The sequence below is a fragment of the Mustela putorius genome, unplaced genomic scaffold (assembly GCF_011764305.1).
Source record: "Mustela putorius furo isolate JIRA1106 unplaced genomic scaffold, ASM1176430v1.1 tig00000129_pilon_pilon_pilon, whole genome shotgun sequence".
Taxonomy (NCBI): Eukaryota; Metazoa; Chordata; class Mammalia; order Carnivora; family Mustelidae; genus Mustela; species Mustela putorius.
This window is the reverse complement of record NW_025421290.1, coordinates 13298208-13315627: the sequence shown is the minus strand read 5'-3', so window position 1 is coordinate 13315627 and position 17420 is coordinate 13298208. Positions and strand designations below refer to the sequence as shown.

General features: G+C 41.0%; 1 protein-coding gene across 4 annotated transcripts in view; it reads right to left on the bottom strand.

The window, feature by feature from the left end:
* DAAM1 (dishevelled associated activator of morphogenesis 1) overlaps positions 1–17420 on the bottom strand; it is a 162691-nt gene that overhangs the window by 104380 nt on the left and 40891 nt on the right. The window contains exon 1 of one of the 4 annotated variants that reach the window (XM_045070062.1): positions 11092–11229. The exons of the other annotated variants lie outside the window; for them this stretch is intronic. The gene's annotated coding sequence lies outside the window, so the exon portion shown is untranslated. Of the gene's footprint in view, positions 1–11091; positions 11230–17420 lie in introns of those variants that run through there. 4 annotated transcript variants of the gene reach the window in all.

The window sequence follows — 17420 nt, the reverse complement described above, 5'->3', positions numbered from 1 at the left end:
ATCACAGCTGAACCTCAATCAGCCACACAGAGCATGAGGTGCTAGAGACACAGATGAAGAAAATTCACAGATTCAGGGAGATGCCGGCCTAGTGAGGACATTCAGGGAGCAGCTAAGTTGCTAACTCTGTCCAGTAAAGATGGAATGCAGTTTCTGAAACCTGGGGCCTAGGCGTCCACATCTTGGTCCATTTTTAATCAGATCAGCCCGAGGGAAAGGACTAATTCCACTGTGACAGCTGGGCCCTCAACCAGAACACATCTTCTAATCTCAGCTTCTGGCACCATTGCAGAGGGGAAGAAGTCACTTCTGGGACATCCAAAATGCAATCCATCTATAGCATTACAGATGGCTATGGCTATGCCATGCACACGGAAGCAATTAAAAAGCTACTTAAGATTCTGGAGCAGGTGCATTTTGCTTAGCAAAGAATAAGAAATTTAATCCATCTGTGGCCTCGCTAGAAGTTAAGAGTCATTTGTACTGCTCTTTAACAAAACAAACAAGACTCTCAATGTGGTAACAGTCAAAAGCTGAGGGCCAAAGTTTCGGGAATATAGATGATGATGATCATGATGATATAAAACATTGGAGAACTCAGAGTCTCCAAGAAAACCCTCCTTAACACTCTTCTCTAATAAGACCAAGTCACAACACATATGGGATATGTAAGATTTGTCTTCCACAAAGCAACACAGTATTGGTACCTAATGTATGGGGTAAACTTGGAAGTCATGTTGACCAAAAAAAAAAAAAAAAAAAAGACGCAGACACCTTTCTGGTTGCTTCATCAGGGACTTTTGCCTCACACTGATAAGATGGAGGTCCAGCCTGAGGGATATGCTCAGCTATCACTGTTCTCCTCTGACCAAAGTGGTTCCAGGGAAACAACTTAGATCCTGGTGGAAGGCAAACAAGAAGAGTCTGTGAGTTCCTGCCAGCCACCAACTTGGTTAGACAGTCAAGAGTTTCTGACTGTACTCATCAAGTGCGGTGGGGACCACGTATACCATGACCCACCTGTTTGTTTTAAATCAAGATAGTAGTTCACGGGGCGCCTGAGTGGCTCAGTGGGTTAAAGCCTCTGCCTTTGGCTCAGGTCATGATCTCAGGGTCCTGGAATCGAGCCCTGCATCGGGCTCTCTGCTCAGCAGAGCCTGCTTCCTTCTCCCTCTCTGCCTACTTGTGATCTCTGTCAAATACATAAATAAAATCTTTTTTAAAAAGTTATAAAAAAAAGATAGTAGTTCACATTTAATTCTCCAATTATAATTTCAACAATGTGATTGTTTCTGTATTCTAAGTGGTCTCCGGAATTTCTGAAACAATGTCACAGACATAAAAAGATGGACAGGCTAAACAAAACAAAACAAATCAAAACAAAACAAAACCGTATGCCCTAAGAGCAACTTCAAAGAGAATGGTTGGGGAACCCTCCGTTCTAATTACCATACCTATTGTTTTCAGAGCTGCAGTTTCCCCCACATTTCACAATTTTCCAAAGGGCCCTGACACGCACTTTTGTTTTCAACAACATGATAACATTAACCCAAATTCTCTTATCAAGAAGAATGTGAAAAGAAAAAACTGCTTTGCTTCTTTCCTTGGCCATCTCTCTCCCCTCTCACATTCCTCATGTCTGGTTTCATTTCCCAAGCACACCAGATGCCAAATACTATTTAGAGCTTTAAAAAATCATGGGATACAGTCTAAAGGTGGTAAGAGGAACGTTTGAAAGGGGATGTGTTTTCCCTGCACTTTCAACATCCTCTCCACCAGGAAACGGAAAGGGCGTTTCTCAGTAAGTATGTCCAGCAGAGGGCTGGCCCTTTCCACATACTAGGTCCCAAAAGGATGCTCTAACAGGGCACTTCTGGAAGTGGCTCTTGAAAATTCACCCTGTAGTCAGTCCCCTCAGCCCACACTGACTCTCCTGAGGAAAGAGAAAAGCAATACCGGCACCCCACCATTGACAGGAAAACCCAAACCCAAACATTCAAAAAAGCTACCAGCATCCTAAAGATACTCCCTGCCCCACCACCTAAAGCAGGACAGTGAAGGCAAAGAAAGCACAGTCCCTCCTCTGTGTCCACTCTGCATTAGTGTAGGCGGGGGGGGGGGGGGGGGGGGGCGGCAAAGTGGAAGCCAAAATTTGTCCCATTCCTTCCCTACTTCCTCCTTAGATAAGGGAGGAAGGAACCCAAGTGAAGTCCATGCACACCCTCAAGCCAGACCGAGCCTCAACCAGCACATAATTAAGCCTTTCTTCCAAGCCCAAGTCAGACTCCTGCCAGAAAACACCCCGCTCTCCATGTAAAGAGCAAAGGAGGGGACCTCCAGGTTTCACCCTAAAAAGCTGGCAATGACTTTTCTGTCATGACTCAATACTTTAACCATGAGTTTAGGCCATAAATCCCTAAAGCCAATACAACCCGGTTCTCAAGTTAGGAAGTGTGTGTTGTTCACGTGACAGAAACCAGTCTGAAAGCCAGGACATCTCGTCTCGATCATCTGGGAGAAGGGCCAAACCAGAAGTGTCACTGGAGCTCCCCACCAAAGAAAGCACAGCCCTGCCAGACAGCCTGTGCCCTTGGGCCTGCTGACCTGTTGCTAGTCTGTGAGTTAAGCCAATAAACAAATTTAAGTTGAAGCTGAAAGAAATGCAAATCATTTCCCCCCTTTTGGTTTCTCTCTTCAGTACAGCTAAGGGATCCACTTAGATTGTACAAAGACAAATTTAAAGGAGGGGTTACACAAACATATGAAGCTACAACTCAATGGCCACTTTTGTTACATCAAAGCTCTCACTCTTCCAAGAGGCCAAGTTTTGATCCTTAACATGTAAAACAAGTAACTTTCCTGAATCACCCAGCAGCTCTTTCAGAAAGCTGGGGCAGGGAGACATCACAGGTGCCAGAGAATACCTGTACGTCGCAAGACACCAACAACTGCCTGTAGGCTACCTGCTCCGGTCCTCCGCTCTCCCCAACGAAGTGACCCCAAAGTCAGAGTCTTCACCGTAACCAGCAGATGTGGTGCCCCTTCAAACGCCTCCCCACTGCCATGACCACCCTTCAGGTATGTGAGGTTTCAGACCTTCCCAAACAATCAGCCAACACTTTGGTGTTATCCACAACAGAAAGTGTAAGGGATATTAAAAGACACTGCCTAAAAACAAGTAGATTATTACTCATTTTTTGGGAACCTTCTCACAATTGCAATAATTCTGGCAAATCCTGAAAAAGAAGAGGTTGAATATACACTTAGTTTGAACAACTACGTGTTCCAGATCTTCAAGTAAAGTTGAATATGGCTTAGAGAAGAGAAAGTGGAGGTACCCTGGGCCAGGCACTCGCAAACGCCACCTTCACAGTAATGTAAGTCCCTCTCCCCAGTGAGGCCATAACACATGGTCCCTTGGGAAAGTGAGCTGTGCTACTGACCTGCACATCCCCCAAACTAGAGGCTATTTGATCATGTTCCCTCTCAAATATCATAACTACATTTTATCATCAAGGCATCAGACTGCCAAGTGGGTGTAATTTTTCTTGTACACACAGGCCATTATGGAGAATAATGTTCACTGGCATCCTAGGGAATCTACAGCTTTCTGGACAGAAAATGAAGAAATAAAAGCTTGCCTGGAGGGTTTTATATGTTCATGTTTACTGAAAGAAAATTTAAAACTCACTAATTACCTTCCTCTGTTCATGTTCTTCTGACTACTTTTATGCCAAGATTAATACAATTGCAAGAAGAGAAAAATGAAACACCATGGAGAACAAAAGCTCTTGGTTAAACTTAGCCTCATTCTCTGGTAACTATTAGGAAACCCCCAACTTTCTCATGGAAAATGTCTGTGTTTCGCAGTTAGGGGAAAACTAATGAACAGACACAACATGACACAGGCAGCTGTGGAGACCTGACCCAGGTTCAAACAGCAGCTCACCCACTCCTTTCCTGGAGGAACTGTAGGAAAGACTTCAATATCCTGAAGTCCTCTATAAATGTTTGATGGATTTTAAGTGGACATTACAAAGGGAAGTGAGAACTACATTAAAAAGCTGGAAGGAGGACTTACATTTGTTAACTACTGTTCGGTGGAAATGTGTGAACCAGATTCCTTTCTCTGACATTCCTGTGTGTATCAGCAGAACAAATTCCTGGAATGAGGCTGGTTTAATCTCTACAGGACAGTTGTCATCACTAAATCAAGGGCTCTGCAGGTTAGTCAGTTTATCTGCAAATTGTGGGAAATTCTCTGAGAGTTTTAGGGGCAATGTGGGAAAAGGCACTTTGAAAAAGTCATAGCTTTCCCGTGTATTTTGAAGCCTTCGACGGATCTGGTGTTTCAAGCCAACCATTTACACAAGAGCTGCCACAGAGCACACCCCTCTCAGTCACTGCAAGGACGCCGACATGGGTAATTCTGACCCAATTCTCCTTCACATTTTACTCAGGCACCAATCTCACCTACTTATTATTCTAGTCTGTACACCTGAAGGCATCTTTCTATCCATGAAAGTCATTAGGAATTGATCCCCACGCAAGACCACCTACTGCAAACACCCAGAGCCACCGGCTTTCACACTTTTGCCTCGGAAAGGTCATCTGCACATGGGCAGACACGGCCACCATTTGCCATCACAAATGTAAAGAATGTTTATAGAAAGCTGGGTCCATGGGGACTCCTGGGTTTAAAATTACAGTGTGGTGAGATGTTTACTAGAGCCCGAGTCTCTCCACAACGCCTGCTACTCAGAGGGATTCACTCTGGGCAAGGCCAGCGCCACACCTGCGCTCAGGCTATTACTAATGAGTCCTGCACATGACAAGGTGAGGAGAAGCCACCCAGAAACAAGAAGGACAGATGATGGAGTCCCATTGTGAAAACTGGAACTCCCTTCGAAAGTGCCACCCTGCCCTCCATAAAAATTCTACCTACAAACTTTACATCATAAATCTTCAAGAGAGGCTTGTGAAAAGACGATGTTTTGTAAAAGCCTCAGTTGAATGCAAGTTCAGGTGTGGAAAAAGGGATTAAAGAGGCATTCCCACTCCTGTTTGAGAAGTTGTGTGGCTCTAGTGGGTGTTGCTCTTCAACCCAACCTGCCCTGGCCCTTTTTGGGAGACACATATACCCTCTAACGATCGGAAGTGAAGGCATTACTCTGTCACATCAGCCTATAAAACTCACTTCCAAAGCCCACAGCACTAGAAACACCAAGAGAAATAAAGCTTTGACAGTGGGATTTCCCCAATCTCTCTTCATGTTTGGAACCTCCATAAACACTTAGATGTACAGTCCTCCAAAATCAGAACAAACTTTTTCTTAATGGAGGCTGGGGCGTGGGGTGGCACACCTCAGCCCCAGAAAGAGCAATTGTGTACTCAGAGTTTTAATGGGGTGGATGGGAAAGTCAATTGTATCGCCTCAAAACGGAATGCAAAATAGCAATATCTATTGTTGTTTTTAATGTACTGGCCCTCTGATCCACATCTAAGAATTCCTAGATTCCACATGCAGGGATTAACCTACAGATATACTCACACATGAGCACAGAGATATAGTAACAAGGTTACTCACTACAACACTGTAATAGAAAACCCATTCATCATTTGTAATACAGAATCACTAAGTGACCTTCAACAGGTGAATGTTTTACTAAATGTTGGTGTACCCGCAGCATAAAAACACTGGTTCTCAGGACGCCCGGGTGGCTCATTCGGTTAAGCATCCAACTCAATGTCAGCTCAGGTCATCATCTCAGGGTTGTGAGATCAAGTTCCACAGATTTCTCTCTCTCCCTCTGCCCCTCCTCCCCACCCAATAAGAAAACAAACTAGCAAACAAACAAAACCACTGGTTCTCATACTCTGATGTCCAGGCTTTATTTACTCCATACCAATTACATCAGATTTTCTGGTATTGGGGGCCCAGGCATGAGTATTTTTCCAAACTCCACAGGTGATTCCAATGTACAGATAACTTTGAGAACCAGTGCTACACAATCCTATTCACAGGTTCAAAGAATGTCCTACGCCCGTGAATACTGACATGGGAATGATATTAAACAGAGGAACAAAGGAGAAAGAAATCTGGCTGCTTAGCAAAACATATGTACAATTTATGTTAAAACTAAAACCTGTCTTTGTGGGCGCCTGGGTGGCTCAGTGGGTTAAGCCGCTGCCTTCGGCTCAGGTCATGATCTCAGGGTCCTGGGATCGAATCCCGCATCGGGCTCTCTGCTCAGCAGGGAGCCTGCTTCCCTCTCTCTCTCTCTCTCTGCCTGCCTCTCCGTCTACTTGTGGTTTCTCTCTGTCAAATAAATAAAATCTTTAAAAAAAAAAAAAAAACCTGTCTTTGTAACAATATACACATCTATATATATGAATGCATAGAAATCATTCCAGAACTGGAAGTATAAACTGTAAAGTTGTTAAAGAACTTAGTATGATGATACTCAGTAAATGGCAGCTGTTATTTCCATGTGCATCTGAGCTTCTGGAACCTACAGTTTCACATGAATAATGAACTCTTAAAAGTGCATCATACAGTATTCTACCAAAACTAGAAAGTTTGCAAGCTTTCCCAATAACACCATTAAAACTCTGAGTACATACCTGGATAACTCGTTAGTCTTTATTTAAAATTACAGCTTGCTTTGTGCATACTTGGAACCCATGCCCAAAAATGCAGACAGCTTCATTGTCATGCTATTGATTTGTCGATCTACAAAATGGCCCATTTCAAAGCTGTTCTGCATCAGCCAAAAAATGTAAAAACTTCCATGTAATGCGAGCTTCTTCCACCTTGAGGAACACAGAGAGGAAGAATATTCCCAAGGCTGTGTGTACCAGCCACAGGGGTGACAATGTGACAAACTTTTAAAAAATGTTTTGTTTCATCTTAAATTTTGCATATTCCAAGAGGCAATCAGTGGAGAATTTCTGGTTCACTAAAGCCATTATGTTGGAAGTTCTTCAGTTGGTCACGGGGCCAATTAAAAAAAAAAAAAAGTTGGGAAGTTCTCCTATTTGCACTTTTTATGTAGCTGTTTCACTTGTACTTCTACTGTGGATCAGAAATTATAAGAGCTCACAAATATAGCCCAGAACAAGAGGCTTAAGTATGTTCATACATGCAATGAAACTTAGTACTTGGTACAGCATTAAGATGCAATCAAATATATTTAAAAGTATATTTTTATAAAAGTAAATTCAGTATAATTTTCAAAATTCTTCTCTATTTTAGGTAATTTTAAGAAGGTATGTGTGCATCATCCACATTTACTTGGGCACTGAATGTTTGACTACAACAACTTTATCGTTGGCTTGCAGTAGTTTTTTCCCCCAAGTATATAGCTCCCAAGGGTATATCTTTAAAAGGTGAAAAGTTTGGGGTCCTCTTTCTTTTTAAGATTTTATTTATTTGAGAGAAAGAGAGAGAGCGAGTGAGCATGAGCTGGGGGAATGAGAGAGGGAGAAGCAGAAGCAGATTCCCTGCTGAGTGGGGAGCCTGACATGGGGGTTTGATCCCAGGACCCCAAGATCATGATCTGAGGCGAAGTCAAATGCTTAACTTACTGAGCTACCCAGGCACCCTGGGGATCCTCTTTATCAATCACTAGAAAAGCACCACAGTGTTTACAGAACCAAACAAAAACATGGTGATTGTATGAATTTATAAATGGCAAGAGAGGGTCTTTCCTGGACCAGGATTTTATCAAGGAATTTTATGAAATTGAGGTCCGAATGCTGACAATAGTCCTACAAGATAAGATTCTAATTATTTCCTGGCAACACCTTCTAAAGTTTACGTAATTGAAACCTGATTCCTTCAAATATCACTAAATATTCATTGCAAACAGCTGGAAAGGAAATCTATGATTCTGAGAACTGCAAAATGATTACCAGTATACTGGTATCAGTCCCAGTGAAACAAAGTTACTATTACTTTGGAAGCAATGCACTGGAAGCATACACTGGAAAAGGGAAAACTAAAATGGATTTTTCTGAGACTGTCACAAGGTTATAAAAAATAAGTACACACAGCTCATTGGACAATGATGACCAGGTCCGAACAAATGGTCCAGCATTGAGTCAATGCAGTAGGCTTGTTGAACTTCAGGAAAATATCAAAGATTGAAGGAAATCAATTTGATACCTCTTGAGTTAACAGCAGTTCCATTGGCAAGTGAGTTCCAAGTCAATTCCAAGAATCCCAGATGACCCTGCAGGAGCAGGGTAATGATAATGATAATGATAATGAAATTCTTCTGAAAATTAAGAAGTCATACAGAGATAGAGTCTTAAGGAAGTACAAAGGAGGCATGTGCTCTCAGAAAAACAATGTTTTCTTTTAATATGAACTTCAAAACTGCCTAAACTGTACATAATAAAAGCAATGCATAGATCTTAAGGACAGAGATGGGATAGGGGATAGTTGTGAGAGCCAGCAGGCATTGCCAAGGATAGGAGAACACATGTATTGAGTGAGAACTGGTGAACATGTAACATTCCTTTTCATAAGCAAAGCTAACAATCCACCAAAACAGAAATAACCAGCAGCTACAATAAAAACTGTTTTCTCCTTGGTGATTTTTCTCCATGTGACAAACATCCTTGGGAAGTTATTCACATAGCTTATGGATTCTGAAACTGCATGAGCTGAATGTGTAGTGAAGAAAGATCTTCACTGAATTTTAATTACTACACATGGGTTACTACACTCTTCATTTAAACCAGGCCAAAAAAAAAGGGCCGTTCTGCAGTCATCAAGGGGGAAGTATGAAGGAACCTGATACTAGACAGTGTGCCCACTCCACCCTACTCTATAATTTGCTATATAATTAGGTGAGAACAGTAATTGCTTTATTGCATAACAAGAAGACTAGACACCGAAGAGACTGCCTCTCTTGCAAAATTTCTTCTAAATGCAATAACAAAAAACGCTGTTTTAAATTGTTACTTCAGGGGCACCTGGGTGGCTCAGTTGGTTAAACATATGCTTGGCTCAGTCATGATCCTGGGGTCCTGGGATCAAGCCCCACATTGGCCTCTCCACTTAGTGGGGAGTCTGTTTCTCCCTCTCCCTCCGCCCCTACCCACGCTCATGCTCGCTCGTGCTCTCTCTCTCTCATAAATCAATAAAATCTTTAAAAAAAAAAGAATTGTTACTTTAACTCATACAAAGCCTGGAGTAGTTGGGCTGACAATAATATTTGGACTTCATATTCTAAGAAATACTGTTAAACAGTCAAAAGTCATCATGTAGCTAAAGTCATCAAGAAGCTGTCAACAGAGGACTGGTTAAATGACGCAGGGCACCTCTGTATGATGAAATACTACGCAGCTATTAAAAAGAACAGGAGGGGCACCTGGGTGGCTCAGTTGGTTGAATGACTGCCTGCCTCTTGATTTCAGCTCGTCATGAACTCAGGGCCGTGAGAACAAGCCCTGCATAGGGCTCTGTGCTCAGCAGGGAGTCCATTTGAGATTTTCACTCCCTCACCCTCTGCCCCTCCCTAAACTCCTGCATGCACACAGGCTCTCTCTAATAAATAATTCTTACCAAAGGAAAAAAAAAAAGGGACATATTTTCTACCATTAGGAGGTCTTAAGTATATTAGAAGTCCATGTTGTGGAATCAACATGGTATACCAAAATGTAAAAAGAATATACTTATATGAATATGCAAAGAAACTGTCTAGCCTGTGGTAAAATAAGAGCTACAAAATCCCATGAAGTAGCTCCTCCTAGAGAATAAAACAGACACTGGAAAAGGAAGGAAACTTGTTTGCATTTCAGTTCCTTCTATTCTAATGTTTTGGGGAAAAAAATAAGGGCTCGGACTACTTTTTTTTTTTTTTTTTTGCCTTGATTATCAAATTGTTTCTGAAAGTTTAGAAAGTAACTAGCCCTTTTTAAAATTAAGTGACTTTCTGGGGCCCCTGGCTGGCTTGATTTCAGTGTCATGAGTTCAAGCCCCACACTGGGGGTAGAATTTACTTAATCAAAAAAAACTTTCTTGAATGGCTTATCAGCCCTCTTCAATATACCAGCCACTCTCAACATGCTTTACATCCACTTATTATCTCAATTAATAAAAGAGATAAGCAGTGAATCCTTAAGTGTCTCCCTCTGAGAATACAGTCCACGGTCAATGAATTTCTAGACTCTGACTGTAGTTGCTTTAATTTCTGCACTTTTCCATTTCACCACACCCACCCCTACAATTGTTAGTTCTCAAAATGAAAACAATCTGTTCGACCATAAAACACCAATAATGAACAATGACTTCTTTCCCTTTATACTTATAATAAATTTAGAATAGGAGGTGGGGGAAAAAAGGAGAAGAAGCTACCAAACCATTTCCTAAAAACAATACTGTATGTATCAATGCAATGACAACTCATCACCATAACAACAGAATACATAGCTGCTCACTTTCACCAAAATAGTACAATTCAAAATCCCCTTAAACCCATGGTATTCTTTGCTACAGGAATAAATACTGGTATCTTTATCTTCAAAGAACCCACTTTCTGGGTGGCAGCCCAAGCAGCATTACATAAAAGACTAGAAGCGTCTAATGATGGAACTTTTTGTTAGGTATTTATTAGGAAGTTTGACCCAGAAGGAATGAACTTGTTTAGTAATCTTAAAGCCCTGCTTCCTGAAGTCCAATTCTAAAGCTACTGAAATAGTAGTACAGTGTATCCTCTTACATTCATGGCTTCTGACCCAATCGTAAATAAGCAAGCAAATACAGTAATGGGGAGTATAAATTACAAAAGGGCACCAAATTGTAGCATGCAGCTGATCACAGAAGATGAAGGCAAACACTGGTAACTATTTTTTAAAGAAGGAAAGAAAATTAATGTCAAAATAAGAGTGGTATAAAACTAAGAGAGACCTTAGAGTAACAAAGTCAAAAAAGGCTACGCATTTTAATAGAACATTCAATCTACAAGATGATGATTAGAAAAATTGCTTAATTTTTATTTATACATGATTTCTACATATATACCACCACCCTTCCTCTGTTCCCGCGTCTCTCCTTTTTTTCATCCTAAAATCATCATTTACCTTACATACAGCACTTTCCATTCCATGAAAAAAATCAAATGGGGCAATCTCTTGTTGGTAGGTCTCCCTCCAATTCATCAGCAGTAGACAGACTTGCAAGAAACACTCTTGCTAACACAGCTACAGGCTCCTTGTGGTTTCTCCTCTTTTAAACACCACCCACCTCACCCGGGAGTGACACGTAAAGGGAAAAGCCAGTCTCTTTGTGGAAGAGCTGGTTAACAACTGTACTTGCTCAGACTGGAAAAGTAACCAGGACATAAATGCCCACAGGTAATCAAACCTACACACACACACACACACACACACACACACACAAACACGCACGCGCGCACACACGCACGCATGTGGGCGGCAAACTGGTTTTTCCTCATAGGTACAACTCCCAGGCAGCCAACAATCACTCCCTTCCCCCACATACATACACACAAATCCCAAGTTCACCATCCTGTGTGATAATTTACACATTTTTATTCACTCACTCACTCACTCATTTATTCATTCATGGGCCTAGTGTGTGCTCACTCTTCTGTTTAGTTTTGGGATACAAAGATGAATGAAACAGATGTGGATCTTGCCCTATAGCACAGCTAGTTCACAGGCACACAAGCCTAAGGCTTCTTAAGTTATTTCAAGGTTCCAGACTCTGGCTCCGTGGGGAGACAGTGAGTAAGTGGAGTAATCGATTTTTCACCTCATCTTTGATAGGGAAGAGCAGATTCTACTTGCTTTACATAACAATTCAGTTTGCCAGTAATTTCCATATTCCCTTGAATATGGATGAGGAAAGGAAGTAAAAGAAGCAAAGGATGATGTCTATTCTTAACAAACAGGGGACACGGAGTACCCTGCTAAGGTCTGGAACCTCAAACAAGACATGGCCTTCCACCTCCATCCATGAGGGATTAATAGTTACAAATAACTAGAAAAGTGGACAAAATCCATGAAACAACTGTATTAAATTCTAGACAAAGGCAATGCAAGACAGTGATCCCTGAGGGAAGGAAATTCCAAGTGAGATAAGCTCTCCTATCACCCCAATTCACTAGGCAGTAGGGCAGGAAGAAGGAACTCAAGCCAAGCCAAGCTCAGGGGTGTTGCTAAGGAGTCAAAGACAAAAATTTCAGGGAGAATGAGGCAGCAACTCTGGAAATCTACAAAGGGGTCCCCGCAAGGCATTGTCTGAGTACTGCTCTGCACCAGGACCTAGGGTTCACACCGGACTGGGAATAACTGGCATTCCCACCAGCCTGAGAAGAGCTAGTTTACATAAAACATCAGAAAGTGTCCCCAAAGAGTCCTAGACACAGGCTGCACTGGAAAGGGTTTCAAAAGGGTCTCACTGATCCCAAGTAACTTAACTATCTGTCAGAACAAAGGCCAACACTTGGGAGTCCTTTGCGCAGAGAGAAATTGATACCAGATAGAAATTTGGATCTATACAAAGTAATGAAGAATGCTGGAAATGGCCAACCTGTGGGTAAATATAAAACCAGACACTGCCGCAGAGTTTCCCTCGCCACTGACCTTCAGGATGTGTTTTTGTAGGAATCCAATGATGACCCTAACAAGGTCAGAAGGAAAGGATCCAAGTAGGTCCTAGTCTACCATATCCCTCTAAACTTTGTCTCTTAGAGTCCCTTGGGCCTCTATTTCCTCTGAATAATGCCCTCCCTTGAAATTATATATTATACATTATATAATGACTAGGAAGGTGCTTTGGAACTTCTAGGGACTGAGCAAATATTTATCAAGTGGCTTCTATGCATATTTTAGGCTCTTTGTTCCCGGAGTTCAGTTTCCTCATCTGTAAAATGAAAATAATAATAGTACCCAGTTCAGAGGGTTGTTGTTTGGATTAAATAAGTAAATCTATATAAAGTATATAGAATAGTATCTGGCCAGGGTAAGTTCTTATAGACATGATTATTATTACAATCCTCCCATTACAACTACTACTATTATTGCTGCTGCTGCAGTTAATTAATGCTACTACCGGGCATATGATGATGAAAAAGACCAATTGGGTTCTTGCCCTCAGAGTCCACATTTGAGCTATGCAATAAGGAAAACAAGGCTTTGGGGATAATTTGTTAAAATTTTGTCTGAGAAAAAAGTGGGATAGCTGGGAAAAAAATTACTAGTCTGTAGGGGTCCCTAGAACTTACTTCCAGCTCTGTTCCTCAAGTAGCCTGGGACTCAATAGTTAAGTTATTCAGCCTGCTGGAGACTCAGTTTATCCTTACAGAGGCAAGTGAGAATCTTCAACGATCCCTTCCAGTTCTAACATCTGATGAAGTGAACCAGAGGACTCATTTTAGAAGCATGTTGCTCCTGCCTTTGTTTGAGCAATCTAATCCTCATAGCATCAAATCCCCATATAGGAAACAACCTTGAGGAAGGGATTTTGTGATTTAAGAAAGCCATAGGAAAGAAGCTCTGGATCTAGGATCAGTACAAAAGTCTGCACATAACTCCCAAACCTAGAACCAATGCCACCGATTTATCTCTCTAACAATGGGACTGAGTGCAACTGTCCTGTTGTTTCCACCTATTGCTGGTAAACCACCAGTTTAATTTTGAGAAGCTAAAATAATTCAAGCAACCATGGAAGCTCTTTCTTTTGGTTCCGGTGTTTGAATTGGCTCCAATCAAACAGAATTCTCTTTCCTGTCTACATTTCTACAATTAAGAAGAAAAATTATAGTATAAGGTAGAAGTCCCTTATGCCTGAGAAAAAGAACTATGTTAATAGCTAGCTTCTTCGAAAGGTTGTTTATACCAGCATGCACCACAACTGGTAAGCTATCAATTACAAACACAAAAGCCCTCCCCAAAATTAACTGATTCAAATTTTACAAAATTTGCTAACTTTTTTTTTTTTGCTCTTTTTTGATAAACATCATTCAAGATAAAGATTCCACTGGAGGAAACAGGAAGTGGTGGAACCCTGAGAGAATGAATCTATGGCTGATCTTCCAAAAATAGTGGTGAAAGGAACTTTCCTGAAGTTTTCCCTACATGTTGCAGAAGATGAGCCAAAGATTTTGCAGAACCTTATAAAGAGCCTGCATTAACTTTATTGGAGAGAACATGTCACACAACATTAACTCGGGGAAAAATATTTTTTCTGTACGTTCATATAAAATGCTGTGTATCATTTCAGGCAATTCCCAGATCCCTTGCAGTTTACCCCAGTTCTCAGCCCAGAAACTTTAAAGTAACACACAACCAAAATGCATTAAAGGAGTCATTAAAGCATACTTGCTGGTGCCTATGCACACATGCATGGGTGAACACACACACACAAATTTGAGAGCATGCTGTATCTGTCTTGGGACACTTGATTGCTATCTTTAAATGGACACATTTCTTACCTATTTGTCTAGTCGCACACCTGTGCAGGTGTCATTTCCTCCTCCATATGATTCTAAAGGGGTAATTAACTAAGAGATCTTGCCTCTCTATTGATAGAGGTGAGAACATGGCAATGCAGAGCCAACTGAGGCACTCAATCCCCTGGGCAGGGACTGATCTAGAGATGGGCACCCAGAACAAAGAAAACTAGAAGTCTTTATGTGCATTGATGCTGTAGATGCGAGTTGCTTTCTTTTTCCTGGAATCATGAGAAACAAAAATCATAAACACCTGGAATTTAGAACAGTTGCCTTTTCCACCATGTGTTGGAAACGCCTAAAAATGAAGCCAGCATAGACAAAAGCAGAACTCAGAAATGGGACAAGAGGAATGGGGAGATGAGGAGGTTTTAATGGCAGCATCTAACGTCTAGATCCAGATAAGTCTCAAGTCAAACATCTCTAGACCTTCCCAATGCATGTTTCAAATGAACTTTTTTCCCTTAGGCCAATTTAAGTGGGTTCTGTCTCTTAACATTACAACAAACAAACAAACAAACAAACAACCGTGATTCATGTTCCACTTGACTAAATGCGATGGAAACTATCACTTACTGAATGCCTCCAAAGTGTCAGAGACCATGTGGAACTCAATACGCATCATTTCAGCTAATTTTTATCAGCAGATGTCAAATTTTACAATAAAATAAGTGACCAAAAAAATTCATATAACTAGGAGGTGTATGCAAGGATTTAAACCCTACCTGTCTCATTCCAAACCCATTTTCTTCCCACTAACCTCAAACCACAAACCCGTGTCTCTCAAGCTACAGCATTATTTCCCAAGAATTGACCTAATAATCAAGCTGACAGTCAAGCCATAAATCCAAACACAAATGTCTCATTTTAGAGAAAGCTTCAAAGACATCGCTGCTCACAGATCAATATGAATAATGTAACACCTCTTTTCTCAAATGATTCCTATTTTTGGAAACAAATTTTGCCAGACTTGACTTTCCAGGAATCTTAAATGAGCCTATGGAGGACTTATTCTCTGAGGCTTGGAAATAATATAAGTTTTTGTGTGTATGGTGCCGAAAAGACAGAGTACAAAATGTAAAGTCATCATCACACCTAAGCAGGAAGCGTTCAGAAATAACCACTCCACCTCCCTTTCTCAAAGACAGGCCACAATCCAAAATTTTAGTCATTCATCTCTAACTTTGTTCCCAGGAATAGAGTTTGGGAAAGACAGACTCTGTGGCAAGGAAAGGAACCTAACAAGAGTTGGGGAAAGCAAAAACAAGGCACAATTTTAGGAAAGTATCAAGAATTTGAAAATTCCAAAAAAATCCACTTTAAAAAAAAAAGAATCTGAAAATTCCACCATTAGGCCTTGCAAAAGAATGTATCAGAGGTAAAGGCGTCAAACCTGTTGAGGGAGGTGAGAAAGAAGGGGGCAGAGAAACTGGAACAAGCAAAGGTGTGGTCAATAGAATTTAATGTTCTGCTGTAGGCATAAAATTCATTAGCTACATCTCTCTTTTTCCATCTAGGAAAAGAACTAGCATGACAATAAGGAAACTGTGACTAACTAACAAGAAATTACCACCCCTTTTTTTGCAGGACCTGAGTATAACAGGTAGAATTGAGGCCCTGTTTGGGTAACAGCCAACTGTCCTAATTATAGGTTGGATTATTTATTTTATAGAACCACGAAAAAAATGGAAAGCTAAAACCATAGGATATCACCCTATTTCATAACAGGTAATAGTATATTCCCTTTGTAAGGTAATGTGGTTTTCTAAGTACCTGTGTAAGCACGGTGCCATCTGATTTTCCCAATAACCCTGAGAAGAAGAGAAGCACAGGCAACCAGATACTGTTTTCACTTCTATTTTCCAGATGAGAAACTATCATTGAGCACACAAGTGACCTCTACAAGGTCAAACCACTCCTAAGCAGCAGAGGAAGGACTTGAACTTAGGCCATCCTTCTTCCAGTATTCATAATTGCCAGCCAACCATCCCAGGATTATCAAAGAGTAGCCTTGGGCTCTTTTGTTGAAAGCTTCAGATGGAAGAAACATCCTTCAAGTTGTATTTCAAATAGATGATTATTATTGGTCCTCAACGTATGTGGTTTTTAAGGGCAATACACTGTACTTCCAAGAGGTGTGTATAGTGGCAAAAACCATACAAATGTAGATAGCTCAGTGTTTTATTGGGTCAACTACAGCTTTACTGACTCTTCCATTCATCTAAACATTAATTAAGCAGCTATTTATCAGGGATTGTATATGAGGGATATAAAATTGAACAAGCCAAACTCTGTGCCTTTCAGAAATTAAACATTTAAGAGGGAGAGGCTGACTTGTAGATGTGCTATGAGAACACAGAGCAAAGAGAAACTATATCCAAGACTATCCCCCACAGAATAAGAAACAAGAGAAATCACACTTGGTTCCAGGCATTAAGGAATTGACAATCTAACAGAAGAGACTCATGAAGACTGCAAAATACAGAGCAATAGATATAAATGCCACAAAAGAGATATTAAGTACTCTAAGTGCTCAGAGGACATAAAGGGCACTCTAATTAGGATGACCTCAGAAATTTTTTGAAAAAGATGGAATATGAATAGGCCTTTAGAAAACTGTTGTTATCTTAGTGGAGCCAAAGGAAAAGACTACAAAAGCTCTGCTCCCTGTAGACACACCCTGACAAACTCCAGGTTCCATTTGTGTCTATGACAACGATCTGCCAAGGACAGTGGTGCTGCTCAAGTCCCTTGAATTTTCTCTCATTCACGAGGTCATAAAGACATCTCAGCAAACAAACAAACTGGATGCAATACATCCAAGACTGTCATTTCTCATCTTTCTAGAACTGAGCCATTATGTTAAGAACAGGCAATCATTTGTGCCTCTAGTATTTCTCATCAGTGGCCTTTGGAGCCACTGAGAGAAAGATT